Consider the following 13,782-nt stretch of genomic DNA (forward strand, 5'->3'; position numbering starts at 1 on the left):
TTATAATTCCTCATAGCAATCCCACCTGATCACTACACTCCATCTAGACCTTGTAGCAGGAACCCCCCCACCCCAATCATTCTGTTTGTACAAACTTCACACACACACACACACCCTCACACACTACATTCGCCACATTTCTGTTATAAATTCATAGAAAATCAACCATACATCGGATTTGCACTGTTCCATTTTATTTTACTCCATATGACAAGAACTATCAAAGGGGGGTGCCTTGGTCCTGGTCAGCCATAATCCCTTCACTGTCTCAGCACATCCACAGGAGCCCTGCCCAGTTGCTATGCCAACCCTGATGATCCCAGACAGAAGACAATCAAGATCACAAAGAAGTTGCATATGGGAGTGGATTCAGCATGGACTGAAACAAAGGACAATGATCAGATCTTCCCTCTGGGGGCAGGAAACTGCAAACTCCCCTTTGTCTCCTGGAAGTGACTCATGGGGAGGGGGGAAAGGAGGAACTAGCCAGGTGACAAGACACTCAGGTTACCACCAACTCCTCCCTCAACCCCTCCTTTCTGTAATGTATGCATGATGTTTCTGGGGGTGGGCTTGACCTAGAGGAGGGGAATTTCAAAAAGTTTTATAAGACCTGGCACACTATTTTTCTGGGTCTTTCCTCTCTCTTGCAAGTGAGGGGAACACCCTGTTGCAACAGTTCAATAAAGGCCAAGCCTACAGGCTGCTGTTTTGCTCCAAGTTATCCTGGTTGGTGTCTTTACTTTTTGTCCAAGGGAGCCCTCGGATATTTCCGGCAACAACCTAAACAGAGTGCAACAACTATAGACTGGTCACCGACACCTCTTTTTTGTCAAAGGAGTAAGATACAGGGATGTCTTCAGAAAGTTGTGTAGTTATTTATCTATAGGACATCTGATAAGATGGTGTTCAACATGGTGGGCGGTGCTACTGCGGGGCAGGCACCAGATCCAGCTTCATAGCTGAGTTGGCTGTTTTTGTTAGATCAGTCACTTTTTTCACCAATTCCAGCTGCATTTTTCTCTCTCTACTTTTCTTGCTATAAGTTTAAAAGGATTTGCATTATAGGGCTCAAATCTTGGAGCACCCTTTTATAAACATAAAAGAAGTGCCACTGTTTTAATACAGGTAATTTATAGATATTACTCTTTCACATGTAACATTATTTCATGTTTAGTTAAACACTCGCCTTCCTGTTATACTGTTCGATTCTGCCTCTACTAGTGCAAGTTCCCCAAAAAGGGGAATACTGGGTGTATTGCAGGATAGGGCAGGAAAGCACTTGTACGTCTTCAAAAACGTAGGACCTTCTGCACACACAGCAGGTGCTGAGCTACTGAGCTAGGGACCCTTCCAAATAATTCATATACAATCCAGCACAATTCTGTGTATATCAACTGAGCTTTAATAACATAAGTATTAATGCTTCCTATTACAGACACCTCGTCAGAAACACTGCAACTATTTTATACGGACTAGTTAGCTTTGTAATGCTTATCAAATCGTTCTGAAAGAGCTCTTAATATATTTCCTGGCCTTTTTGGTGTTTATCCAGAAGATTTTCAAGTGCAATCTTCGCCTATTGGAAGAAAACCAGAGGAATACATTGTGTTATAGGAATAGATTGCAAAATAGGTGTTCACTGTTATTAATATGAGTGAGGGAAAAGCTAAAGGGATCAGAACCAGAGGCAACCCATTTATTCCAGCTATAGAAGCACAATATGTGACTTCTTTCTGGGATACACAAATGAATTTGTACAGAGAGATGTGTTGCATGAGAGTCCTTGTCTCTCAACCCTCAAAAGTGGTTTCTTCAACATGGAGGGTTGGGCCAGAGCAGCCAGGGTGAGGGACCCCCACCAGGAAACTGCTCATCTCTCAGTGAATCCAGCCCACTCTCTTTATGTTTACCAAGAGCACTGTATGAGAATGGCAGAGAAACAATCAAACATATGTGCCTTGGGCTGCTTTGTACACAGTAGTTACCTTGCATGGTTGTTACAATGTAGGATAAAAGGAGCGAACCTCAGGACAACCAAGGCATAACCCCTTGCAGAAAGAAATTTCTTATCTGCTCCTTTAAACAGGCAATCAATACCTGAAACTTGATGCAGCAAGAAAACAAGGAGAAAGTGCTTGGAGAAGGATCAGGCATACTAAACAATGTTCCAACCCCGTTCCCATTAGCCACCAGGACCCTACATGCACCTCCCTTTAGCCCCCTCCCTTTGGGAGTCAGCTTCCCAAGTTTTCCTTGAGGAAGGGGGGAAGTGTAACATCCCCTGCAGGAGCAGGTAGAATAAGTCATGCAATGTAATACCATACAAATAGTATCTGTGTTTGACCTTGTCTTCAGTGAAACGGAATCTCATTTAGGAGCTTGCTGATGCACGAGTAATAACAAATTACAAATGTGTTGCAGGTTCAGAGTTGATAGCTTGGTAGTTGGTCAGGAATTATGGCACTGTTTAACAAAGCTGTATCTCTTAAACACACATCAGTGTGTACATGCAACACATGTCAACGTGTGCAATAAATTGTCTTCCTCTTCAACCCTCTCCATATCATCAAAAATTAGCACTGGAGGTACCTTGTCAGGCAGATTCTGGGGCACATAGTGTAGGGTTGCCATATGTTTGGGAAATCCCAGACATGTCCTTCTGGGGCTATCTGGGAGGTTTCTTTTTTCCATTTTAAGGAAATATCCGAGTTGGGGGTGTAAATTTGTGTGTACGCTGTTTCAGGCTCCTACGTGAGTGGCTCTGGTTCTGTTTTGCGCCTTTGGGCAGTTGGGGTGGGGAGAGGGCAACCGCCCCCCCCCCAAAAAATCTCAACTTTCTGACCAATGGCCCCAAAGAAGCTCGGCTCAACAACTTTTTATGCAACTGACCAAAATTTTCATGAGGAGCAATTAGAATAAGATCTATTATTTGATTATTTTGTATAGTCCACCCTAGTATAATGGGAAGAAGAAATCCCATTGCATGAGCAGATCTTTCTTTGTACCACATAGTTTTTTTTCCATTTAATTAGTCTCAACAAGTTAAGGAGAGGGAAAATTGAGTGATGGGCATAATGCACAAAAGTATATCTAATGAACCCTATATCTGGTCATATAGAATGAGGAAATCAATATGTACAATACAATTTAGAGCTGAAAGAGAGAAACCAAGAGGAAAAGAAATATTCTGCTTTAAACTTCCAAGTTTAGAGTTAACTTACTCTTTCAGCCAGCTCTACAGCTGTTATATTTGGATCATATGGGATGGGTTCTCCAATAAATGTCCTCAATTTCACTAGAAACCCTCAGTAAAAGGGAAGGACCATACATCGAGTTTTCTCATACAGCCACTTTGTCAGCCCTGTGTATGAAATGGAAGAAGATTCTGAAGGAAAGCGACACCATATCAAATCTGAAATTAGTTGACATTCTCAGTGTTTAGCAATTGCAATAAATAGGAAGAGTTAAATAATATGAGTGCTTGGGAAAAGAGATACAGTGGTACCTTGGGTTACGAGCGCTTCAACTTACCTTTTTTTGGGTTACGAAGGATTGTAACCCGGAAGTAAGTTTTCCAAGCTCTCGGAGGACATTGCCTGGAGGCAAACCCAGACATCGGCAGAGCCTACGGAGCTGTCAGAGGCCTCTGCGAATGCAGGGAACCAAGCTCCGACATCTGCGCTGCCTAGAGCGGCTCCGCGAATGGGGGTAACCAAGCCCCGACATCCACGGTGCCTAGAGCGGCTCCGCGAATGCTGGGAACCAAGCCCCGACATCTGCGGTGCCTAGAGCGGCTCCGCAAATGCTGGGAGCCAGGCCCCGACATCTGCGGTGCCTGCAGGGCTCCGTGAATGCCGGGAGCCAAGCCCTGACATCCATGGTGGCTGCAGAGGCTCTGCGGCTGGGCTCCAGGAGCTCTCTGAGGCCTCCACGAATGCCGGGAGCCAATCCGATTGTGATTGTGGAAGAGGACCCTGAGCCCCCTCCAAACAGTGAGTTTGGAAATAAATTTTAATACTTTTCATCTAAAATACTGTCTTATTTATTTTATAGTACAGTACATTGATTATTGCCTTCATTTTATGGATCAATGGTCTCGTGAAACAGTAAAATTTGTGTTAAATTGCTATTTTAGAGGGTGTTTTTTCATCATCTGGAACGGATCAATCCACTTCCCATTACTTTCAATGGGAAAGTCTGCTTCAGGTTAAGAACACTTCAGGTTAAGTACAGACTTCCGGAACCAATTAACCTGAGGTACCACTGTACAAGATATTCAGTCAGCTCTTCTCAGCTCTTTGCAACCAGTCATAAGTTGTGTACAATAGACTACAAAATATGGTATGTTTCCTGTTCAGTTCCCCTCCATGTTAGGGTTGCTCCCACATTTATCGATTATAGCTTTCTGTTAAATCTAATAGAAAACTAAGCAAGGGCATGTTCACTCAGTACTGAGGCAGGCAGCACAGCTTTTGCAGATAAGTGGACATGGAATAAAATCTATTAAGTAATGGTAAAGGGACCCCTGACCATTAGGTTCAGTCGTGACCGACTCTGTTTTTTTTTTAAATGATATTTTATTGGATTTTAACAGAACAGAAAAAAATTTACAAAATCTTAAACAATAAATTCAACACAAAAAACATAGAAAAAACATAGAAAAGAAAAACAAAAAAAGAAGAAAAAACAAGAAAATCAAAAATCTCTCTTTTCAATTTCTCACCATTTTTCACTTTTTAACTTATTTTCCTGACTCCCTCCCACCTCCCTCTTTGTATTCCAATTCACAATATGTTCAGCAAATTCATACCTCTTATCTTACCCTTGATTATATATCCCCATATAATATCCTCATAATTTCATTGATAAACAAACCGTTCTTACCAATTCTTATTCCACCTTATTACTCAAACCACTCCTTTTTTACAATAATTTCATTAATTTCATTAATTTTATCTTGTCCTCAAATCATTAAACTTTCAAAATTTAAACTAAATTTTGCTAAAGCCAATCACATCCTTTCCAACATCTTTTAATATTTCATTAGTATTGAACTAATTCCATAAATATAGGTTAATTACACAAGACATTTCTCATTCTAGGTTAGTCCAGCGCCCCTTTTCCTGGTTCACGGCAATGTCAGTCCATATATCATTATATCCTTATCAGTCAGGTGTCCTAATGTCCGAGGCTCTCAAATCATTTCCAAGCCCCTTCTGCGAGTTTTCTTGTTCCTGTTTGTAGTTACATACATCCTTGATCCCTGTTGAGTTCTTTCGCCTTTCCTTCTCTTTCTCCTTGGGGGTCCAAACACCGGGTAATTCCGTACAGTAACATTCTTCATTTCCTTTTCTCCAATTGTCCAATTCCCCGGTGTTGCACTCCCCAGTGTTTAGTTTGTAATCCAAAAAGTAATTGTTCCAAAAAAATTCTTCCACTCGTTTCACAGTCCCACCGAAGATAAAAATTTTCTTGACTCCAAAGTTTGGCCAGTGTCCTCCAAATTCCAGCCTCCAGTATTGCGCTCTCTGTGTCTTTTGGAATACATTCACAATCCCATCCATCTTTCTCTGACCTTGCAGTTGCCCTGTTGAATCTGTCTCCTGCGTAGATTGTTGTACAGTTTCTGTAGCTGCATTTTCCGTTGGCGCCTCTTTACTGACTTTAGCTGCTGTATTGTCCCTCTTTTGATTCAACAAAATCATTTTCTCCTCCAGCTGTCGCAGCCCATCATATATTTTGTTCAGAGCAGATAAGACTTCCTCTCTATTCATTTCTGTCAAGGTCAGGGAGCTGGTCCCACGGTCTAGTTTTCCTTGATACAATGTTCACTTTATAACTGAAAAACAGACACACTGGCAGGCCTCCTCTAGGGGGTGTAGTTACTTTTTGGCATCCATCTTTAAATTGTATCCAACAAGGAAAAATTCCTTTCGGTTTCCAGATACTTTATTTCCTTTCAATATAAAACGAACAGGCAGAAAGCGGCTTTGGAATTATTTTTCCCTTTTCCAGTTCTATATATCAATTCGTTTCTTTCCTGTCATTCCGCCCCCAGGTTAGGGACAGTGGAAACTTATTTTCTTAACTCTCTCTCTGCAGGCTTAAAAAGTCAAATTTTCCCCCCTTTCCTCCTGCTGTCAAGGGGGGTTTTGATGGTTAAAAGTGCAGGAACCTTCAGGCTATCTGTTTTCCCGGCTTTTAGCTTGTAAAATCTTTGCTTTGATCTTTATACAAAGGACGGGAGGTGGACTTCCTTTTTACACCTTCCCGTTTCAGGTCAAATTCCAGACTGTATTTTAATGCAAATTTTTCAATTGTCCTACTCACGGGTTGTTGTTTAGAATCCGAATTGTCATAGGAAGAAGGACAGCGCTCTCCGACAACAGCTGTGCAGCATCACTCCGCAGAGATAGCGATTGACTCTCAGCACCACACCAACCCCCGTCTCCCTCCGGAGCCCTTTATAGGGTTCCTTTGCCAAACGGGGCGCCAACGGTGCCCGTCGAGTCCCAGGTCCACAGGCTTCTTCCGCCTGCGGTTTTTAAAGGGTCCCCGCTTCGCTGCAGCGGTAGGACCCAATTTCCACGGAGCTGTCTCCCTCTAAGTTAGAGGGAATCCGCCATTGTCAGAGGCGCCGCCTCCGGAAGTCCAGTCGTGACCGACTCTGGGATTGCGGCTCTCATCTCGCTTTATTGGCCGAGGGAGCCGGCGTTTGTCCACAGACAGCTTCCAGGACGTGTGGCCAGCATGACTAAGCCACTTCTGGCGAACCAGAGCAGTGCACGGAAACGCAGTTTACCTTCCCGCTGGAGCGGTACCTATTTATCTACTTGCACTTTGACGTGCTTTCGAATTGCTAGGTTGGCAGGAGCAGGGAACAAGCAACGGGAGCTCACCCCATCACGGGGATTCGAACTACCGACCTTCTGATTGGCAAGTCCTAGGCTCTGTGGTTTAACCCACAGCGCCACCCATGTCCCTATAAAATCTATTCATGAGTAGTAAATAGATATTCTTTTTAAAAGATCATTCTATAGTATTAAAATGTATATTGCCTGAGATCTCTTGATTAACCAAGGTATTTAACTTACTTGTCTTTCCAATGGTCCTGTATGCTTCACAACTGTTTTGTGTAAAAATAGGGATGATGGGCTAAAAAAATAAAAGATGAAACAAACATGAAAAGAAAGGTGAGGATTGGATAATTATTTTGCCCCAACCATCCTGCCTTTATTTTTGTTATGGACTATGAAGAATGCTTCACATCTGGGATTATAATGAGAAGCAACTCATAAATGATAATGTAATTGGCTTTAAAATTCGTGACACATTTATTCAAATATCTCAGATGAAGAAATTCAGAAGCTGTCCTCCAGATTTTCAGGAATTGAAGGGGGAAAAAGAATTTCCTGGTTTGCCCTGAGGGGGAAAGGAAGCCAGGTTCAGCCAACCGGCCACTGCTTTTTGGAGTTTGGCAGCAGCTCGTAGGCAACGAGCACCCGAAAAAGGTCTTGGGGATGATCAGGACTCTGAGGGCTCCTGTGGAGGTCAAAAGCGAGTTCCCAACGGGTCTGAGGTTCCATTTGGTGCTGGCCTAACCCGGCTGTCAAGCTGTGATCTCTGGGCTCCAGATAATAAAACCAAGGAAAAAGGGATTTATTACACTGGTCAACAACAAATTTGTGGTCTGCATTTTTTCAGTTGATTTAGGACGAATCTGATGCGCTGAATCCAAAAATCACATTGGTTTTGCTCAATCAGGTCAAGTTTTTGATTAGCAGATTTCCCAGAAAATAAAACCAAGGAAAAAGGGATTTATTATTGAAGTGTCTTTAGCATTTGGATTTATTTGGCGTACTTCCAGGAGAACAAAAGGGGAGTCTTCTCTAGAATTGGTGACTATCCTGCATGGGAAGCAGATGGCTGAAGCATTGAAGGAAACAAAGAAAGTCTGCCATCGGAGATAAAAGGAAGGGGACAGGGGGATAAGAACTTTGAAAACTTTCTTTTGAAAGAAAAAGCATTCAAACTTTTATACTCCGCCCCCTGGATTCAACTGGTGGCAGCTATAGCATCTCAGGAACTATTGGCAGACAATTTGGCTTTAATTGAATTGAGGCAAAAAGAGATGCTATAAAGATTTAGATCTATTGCTCAGCAATCTGGTGAAGCAATAAGGGATAAAATAATTGAGGCACTTGCAAATCTTCTTGAGACTCAAAAGCAGGAGGTACATCAAGCTGTTGATCATGCTTTCAGGGTTAAATCCCCTTATGCTAAGAAGAAAACATTTCCAGGAGATTGTTTGGTCTTTTTTTTATTCTAGAAATATCAAAGACTGAGAGCTCCAGACATATGATGAGAAGGATCTTGAAATAGATGATGACTGGCAGCATTAAGATGAATTCTGCAGTGTAATATGTTTTGATGGATTCAATAATGGAATACTGAATAGTATAGTTTTTGTAAAATATGCAGGGATTTATGATATGTAAAATGAACTATCAAAGGAGAAGAAAGGAAGTCATTGATATCTTAAGGATGTAAAATGAGTATTTTAAACATTAAAACAAATTTTAAAAATAAAATTATATATAAAAAAGAAAGATAAAAGGGAAAAGGTTGTTTTCTTTTTAAATGTCACCAATTTCAGTAGGTTTGTTTTAAAGCAGGGGTGGGGAGACCTGTGGCACTCCAGATATCATTTGACCCCCAAACAGGATATTTGCCATCCTTAGCTTTTTTGGATGCTGGATCAAGGATGTCAACACATTACGTCTTATCTTGGATAATCCTGAAGGCAATGTAGATTGCACAAAGATCACTCACCACTTTCGCCTCCAAAGCTGCCTGAGCAAAACCTGTGCGTTTACCCCACATTATGCAGTAATCATGACTATACAGTGCTTCTCTACCTCCACCAGGTGCAATGCCCAGTAAATGGCCTTTCTTCATTATTTCCACAATTTCAGCTTTCTTGTAAGATTTGAACCTGATCACATAATAAAACATCTGCAGCCCTGGAAAAAATAAGCTCCAAATAGAAGAATGCATTTTATGTGAAACTTATTTAGGAAATAGTGTGGATACAAGTGCCATTATTCCAAAGATATTGCACTATTATGGATCACAAGCATAGCTCTCTGCCATCCATTTCAACTATGGTTTCATGGATGGGGAATTTCAATCCCTTTAGGGTGCAGAGCTTTTGGATACAGTAGACACACACACGGTGGGGGGGGGGGGGGAGATACACACATGGAACTGAGGAGACTATGCTGATGGAAAAATGCCACCTCCAGCAGAGATTGGTACACAGATATATGGGTGGAGGTTATATGCTGCATTAATTAACCTAGCGGAAAAACTCCAAACAGCACTCTGTGCTACTGGGCCTCTTTGGCCTCCTTCCTTCCTTCCTTCCTTCCTTCCTTCCTTCCTTCCTTTAAATGACCTTTCTGTGATGTCATGGTTTCCTGGTGTGGCTGCTGTGTGCGTGCAGAGGAAGATGATGTGGGGGGAGTGGCAGTGGAGGGCCATGAACACTACAGCAAGGGTGCCACGTGTGTTTGATTGCAGTGTCACATGGGGGCATAAAAGCTGTGTGTGGGAGTGCTTGATTGGCCATGTGTTTGGGTGGGGCCATGTTTTCTGGGATCTGTGTGCAGATTTGGTGATTGGTTGGACTTGCTATGAAAGCCACGGACATGTCTTTGGGGCTTCACTTGGGCTTCTGCCCTTTTCCTTAGCTGTAGCTCCTACCCCATCCCAGCTGCCACCCAGTGGTGTTTGAATACAGAGGATTTTGTGCAGGTGGTTTGTTAGTGCAGATGCTCCCAAGCAGAATCCCATACTTTGCGTTGTTCTTTCCAGTCAGGAATATCCCATCTTTACTAATGACTGAACTTTGCAAAACTCTTTGTACTTGAGGAAATCATCAACTTAGACACCCCAAAGCCTACGCCTTGTCCTGTTCTGGTATTAAAGTGAACAGCAATTATTACATGAGAGCTTGTAGTCATAGCATAGGAATCAGATGACACATTATCCAGATTGCTCAGTTTTTAGATCTCTGGGGAAGAATGTAGACAGAAAAGCATGGCATTTCTTCATGGAGACCACTTTTGCTGACTCAGTTTTGAATTGGAAATAATTATTCATCCTGCATTCATTCTCTTTTACTAGCAAAGACTTGGTGCGAAAGTACCTTCATCTGCACTAACTAAACTATTTCACCTGTTGCTGCTATTTTATTTATCAATTGTTTTTACCTGCTTTCCTGATATACAGTTTTATATTTTAAAGTATTTTTTTCATAGTTTATAGCATTGTTTTATGTCATATTTTACATGTTTTATGTAAAAAAGCATGATTTAAATTTAAATAATTTACCTGGTATCCAATACATGATATGATGAATTAATGAAAAGCACCCTCTCCCCGTCTCTAAAAAATATCTAGCCACAAATAAGACATATCTGATAGACATAACTCCATGATGATAAATAATAATCCCTGGTCCTTTAGGGAGATTTTCCATGCCAGTAATTTCATAACCTGAAAATAATACGAAATGCAACAAAGAAATATCGCAACCATTACTGGAGGAAATCAGTGTGGTTCAGGGGAAAAAAAAGAAATTTAAGATCAGGTTAAAAGCTCTGTTATATGCTTTTGAATTATGGAGTTGGAGGAGACTCTTGAGAGTCCCATGGACTGCAAGAAGATCAAACCTATCCATTCTTAAGGAAAGAGCCCTGAGTGCTCACTGGAAGGACAGATCCTGAAGCTGAGGCTCCAATACTTTGGCTACCTCATGAGAAGAGAAGACTCCCTGGAAAGGACCCTGATGTTGGGAAAGATTGAGGATACAAGGAGAAGGGGTGAACAGAGGACAAGATGGTTGGACAGTGTTCTCGAAGCTACCAGCATGAGTCTGACTCAACTGTGGGAGGCGGTGGAAGACAGGAGTGCCTGGCATGCTCTGGTGCATGGGGTCACAAAGAGTCGGACACGACTAAATGACTAAACATCAATGACAATATGCTCTAGCATTCTGGATGCTAGGTTGTCATCCACATGGATCAAGACTTTCTCTGTGGTTGTCCTTTAATGAATGAAGGGATTTCTCCTCTCCTGGAATGTTCCTTCCTTGCTTCTTTTTGAGCACAGGTGGAAACATTTTTGCCCAGTCTTTGAGTGAGCTAAAACTGTGTTTTGCTGTTTTAGTCTGCTTTAAGCTTTTATATGGGGTTTAGCCCTTGGGATGGTTTAATATGTTGTTTCAACACTTACAGTAACATGAGACCTGTGGGAAGCATTGAGAACATATAAAGAGTCCTATGGATCAGACCAAAGGCTTCTGTATTAGACCATCCTGTTTCCCACAGTGTCCATCTAAATTAGTAGCCATCACCACATCCTGTGCTGGCAAATTCCATAGTTTGTGTACATACAGTGGTACCTTGGGTTACAGATGCTTCAGGGTACAGACGCTTCAGGTTACAGACTCTGCTAACTCAGAAATAGTACCTCAGGTTAACATCTTTGCTTCAGGATGAGAACAGAAATTTGAGGCAGCCTATGGCAGGAGTGCATTCAAGTCCAGAGATCACATTTTGACAGCTGGGTCAGCCTGGCAAAAAATGGAAATGCAAAGCCGTTCGGAATTCACTTTTGACCTCCATAGCGACTACAGTGGTACCTCAGGTTAAGAACTGAATTCATTCTAGAGGTCTGTTCTTAACCTGAAACTGTTCTTAACCTGAGGTACCACTTTAGTGGGGACTCCTGCTGCTGCTGAGCCGCCATGGTGCGATTTCTGTTCTCATCCTGTAGCAAAGTTCTGTAACCTGAAGCGTCTGTAACCCGAGGTACCACTGTACATAGTTGCTAATAGTGCCTCTGTGAGGGGTAAACAACATTCTCCAGGTTTCTAGGGTAAGAAGCATACTTAAAATGTGGTTTAAATGTATGGTGTTTATGCAGCCACCAGCTGACCCTTTCCTTTGTAATCTGTCTTATTTATTTATTTTATCATTTATTGAATTCATATAACGCCCTCAGGGCGTATATAAGGAGGAGGCTGGCTCAGGGCCTTAGTTTCATACTTCATAAAATGCTTTGTTTCTCTTATTACATAAATAAATAGCCATGCCCCTGTTTTGATCCTCATATAGCCAACCCAAACTTGTAGCTGTTGTGACTCTGAGGGGGGTTCAGAGGTCCAGTCCTGATTCTTTGTGGCAACTATTGTTCCAGTGCTTCAAGCCTGAAATTCTGATCCTCAGTCCTATGAAATTATAGTGACTCATAAGGAAGAATTATTGCTATGAAAGAAACTTTTACTCACCATGCCATATCTTTCCATATATATCTGCAATATGAGCAAAGAATTTCCTTGGCTTTTTCCAAATTTTGCTATCAGTACCAGTTTCTTGGTGCTTATTCAACTTCTTGTAAACATATAGCCCAAATGAGCAAGCACAGCCAGCCAAATATATATCTATCATTAATGAAGAAAGCAAAATCAGAAGCTTACGAAACCACCAAGGGTGAACCACTGAGCTCAGGTATTCTTCTAAATAAGGAAAACTAATCAAGTTTTGCAGCATTTGAGTAAACCAGGTCATTGTTTCCTGATCTGAAGCACCAAGTGTATGCCAATGAAATAAATATATGAAGTGAAATTTTCTTCAGTTGTGATGCTATTTCCCCCACTGTTTACCTGGAAAACAGAAAATGCAGTACATTGGTTTGATCTGTATGGTTTGATCAGTATGGTTTCAAATAGAATGAGAGAATTTGATGAGATTCTTGCATTGCAGGGGGTTGACTAGATGACCCTTGGAACCCTTCCAAATCTACACTTTATGATTATCTGAACAAAAGCTTTTACTTACATTCCTGGTAAGCCTAAATTGCCTTTAATTCAGTCACCTCTCTCTGGAAGCAGCAGAAATCTTGTCTGGTGCACTTTTTTGTAGGCTAATTTCCACCCCTATGGCGACATGTCCCTTTATGTGGCAGTTTAAAGAGACTCTGATGGGTGTGCCATCCGAATGAGGAAACGAAGACTTGTGAAAAAGAGGGAGTGCTTAGAGTGCCTGCTACTTGGAAGTTGTTGCCATTTGTAATTAAGGATAACTGATGAGATCACATCTACAATAGCAGTCATATTGCACAATAACATATTGGGTCACAGAAAACCAGTTATTAACTAAGGAGTAAAGGTAGGAATTGTGACAAGATATGCATGTTAAAGGATCATCCTGTGGAGTTTGGAACTGACAGGGTTAAAACTCTGTGGTGTCCTGTATCTGGGAGGAGCTTGACGCAGAGAAGTACGTCACAGTGTGTGTCTGCTTTCAGACTTGCTTTCGATTCTGACTGAGACGCAGCTCAGCTCGGAGGCTGCGTGTGTGCTTTTGGAGCACAAAGAATGCCGGAGGTTTCTGATGGATTTACTGCTTTGCTTCTAGAGATAAGAACCGAACTGTCTTTGGACTTGATTTATCCCTCATCTCACACGGACGCAGGACCGCTGCTACTCTGCTCTCCTGCCAGGTCAGCTCCCAAGCAGAGCCACGCAGGGAAGCCTGACTGGACGCAGGATTTTTTTTCCGCAAACATCCTGCAATACGTAAACCTTAGTAACATGTTATGTGTATTGAATTCTAGCACTGTAAAAGCTCTTCCATTGGACCTGCCATTTAATTCTACAGCAGCATGCGTATGTGGATTTCATTAAGACCTACTAGGTTTGAATACTGAATC

General features: G+C 41.9%; 1 pseudogene across 1 annotated transcript; it reads right to left on the bottom strand.

Annotated features, from left to right (window-relative positions):
• Positions 1-1,382: 1,382 nt before the first annotated feature.
• Positions 1,383-13,030, bottom strand: LOC310766633 (DGAT1/2-independent enzyme synthesizing storage lipids-like; annotated as a pseudogene). The gene is made up of 7 exons (XR_014552303.1): positions 12,909-13,030; positions 12,359-12,733; positions 10,399-10,563; positions 8,836-9,026; positions 7,098-7,158; positions 3,225-3,364; positions 1,383-1,579 (listed from the first exon to the last, which is right to left on the bottom strand). The product of XR_014552303.1 is annotated as a DGAT1/2-independent enzyme synthesizing storage lipids-like (transcript).
• Positions 13,031-13,782: the final 752 nt, after the last annotated feature.

This window comes from Podarcis filfolensis, assembly GCF_964270895.1.
Source record: "Podarcis filfolensis genome assembly, chromosome: 7".
Lineage (NCBI taxonomy): Eukaryota > Metazoa > Chordata > Lepidosauria > Squamata > Lacertidae > Podarcis > Podarcis filfolensis.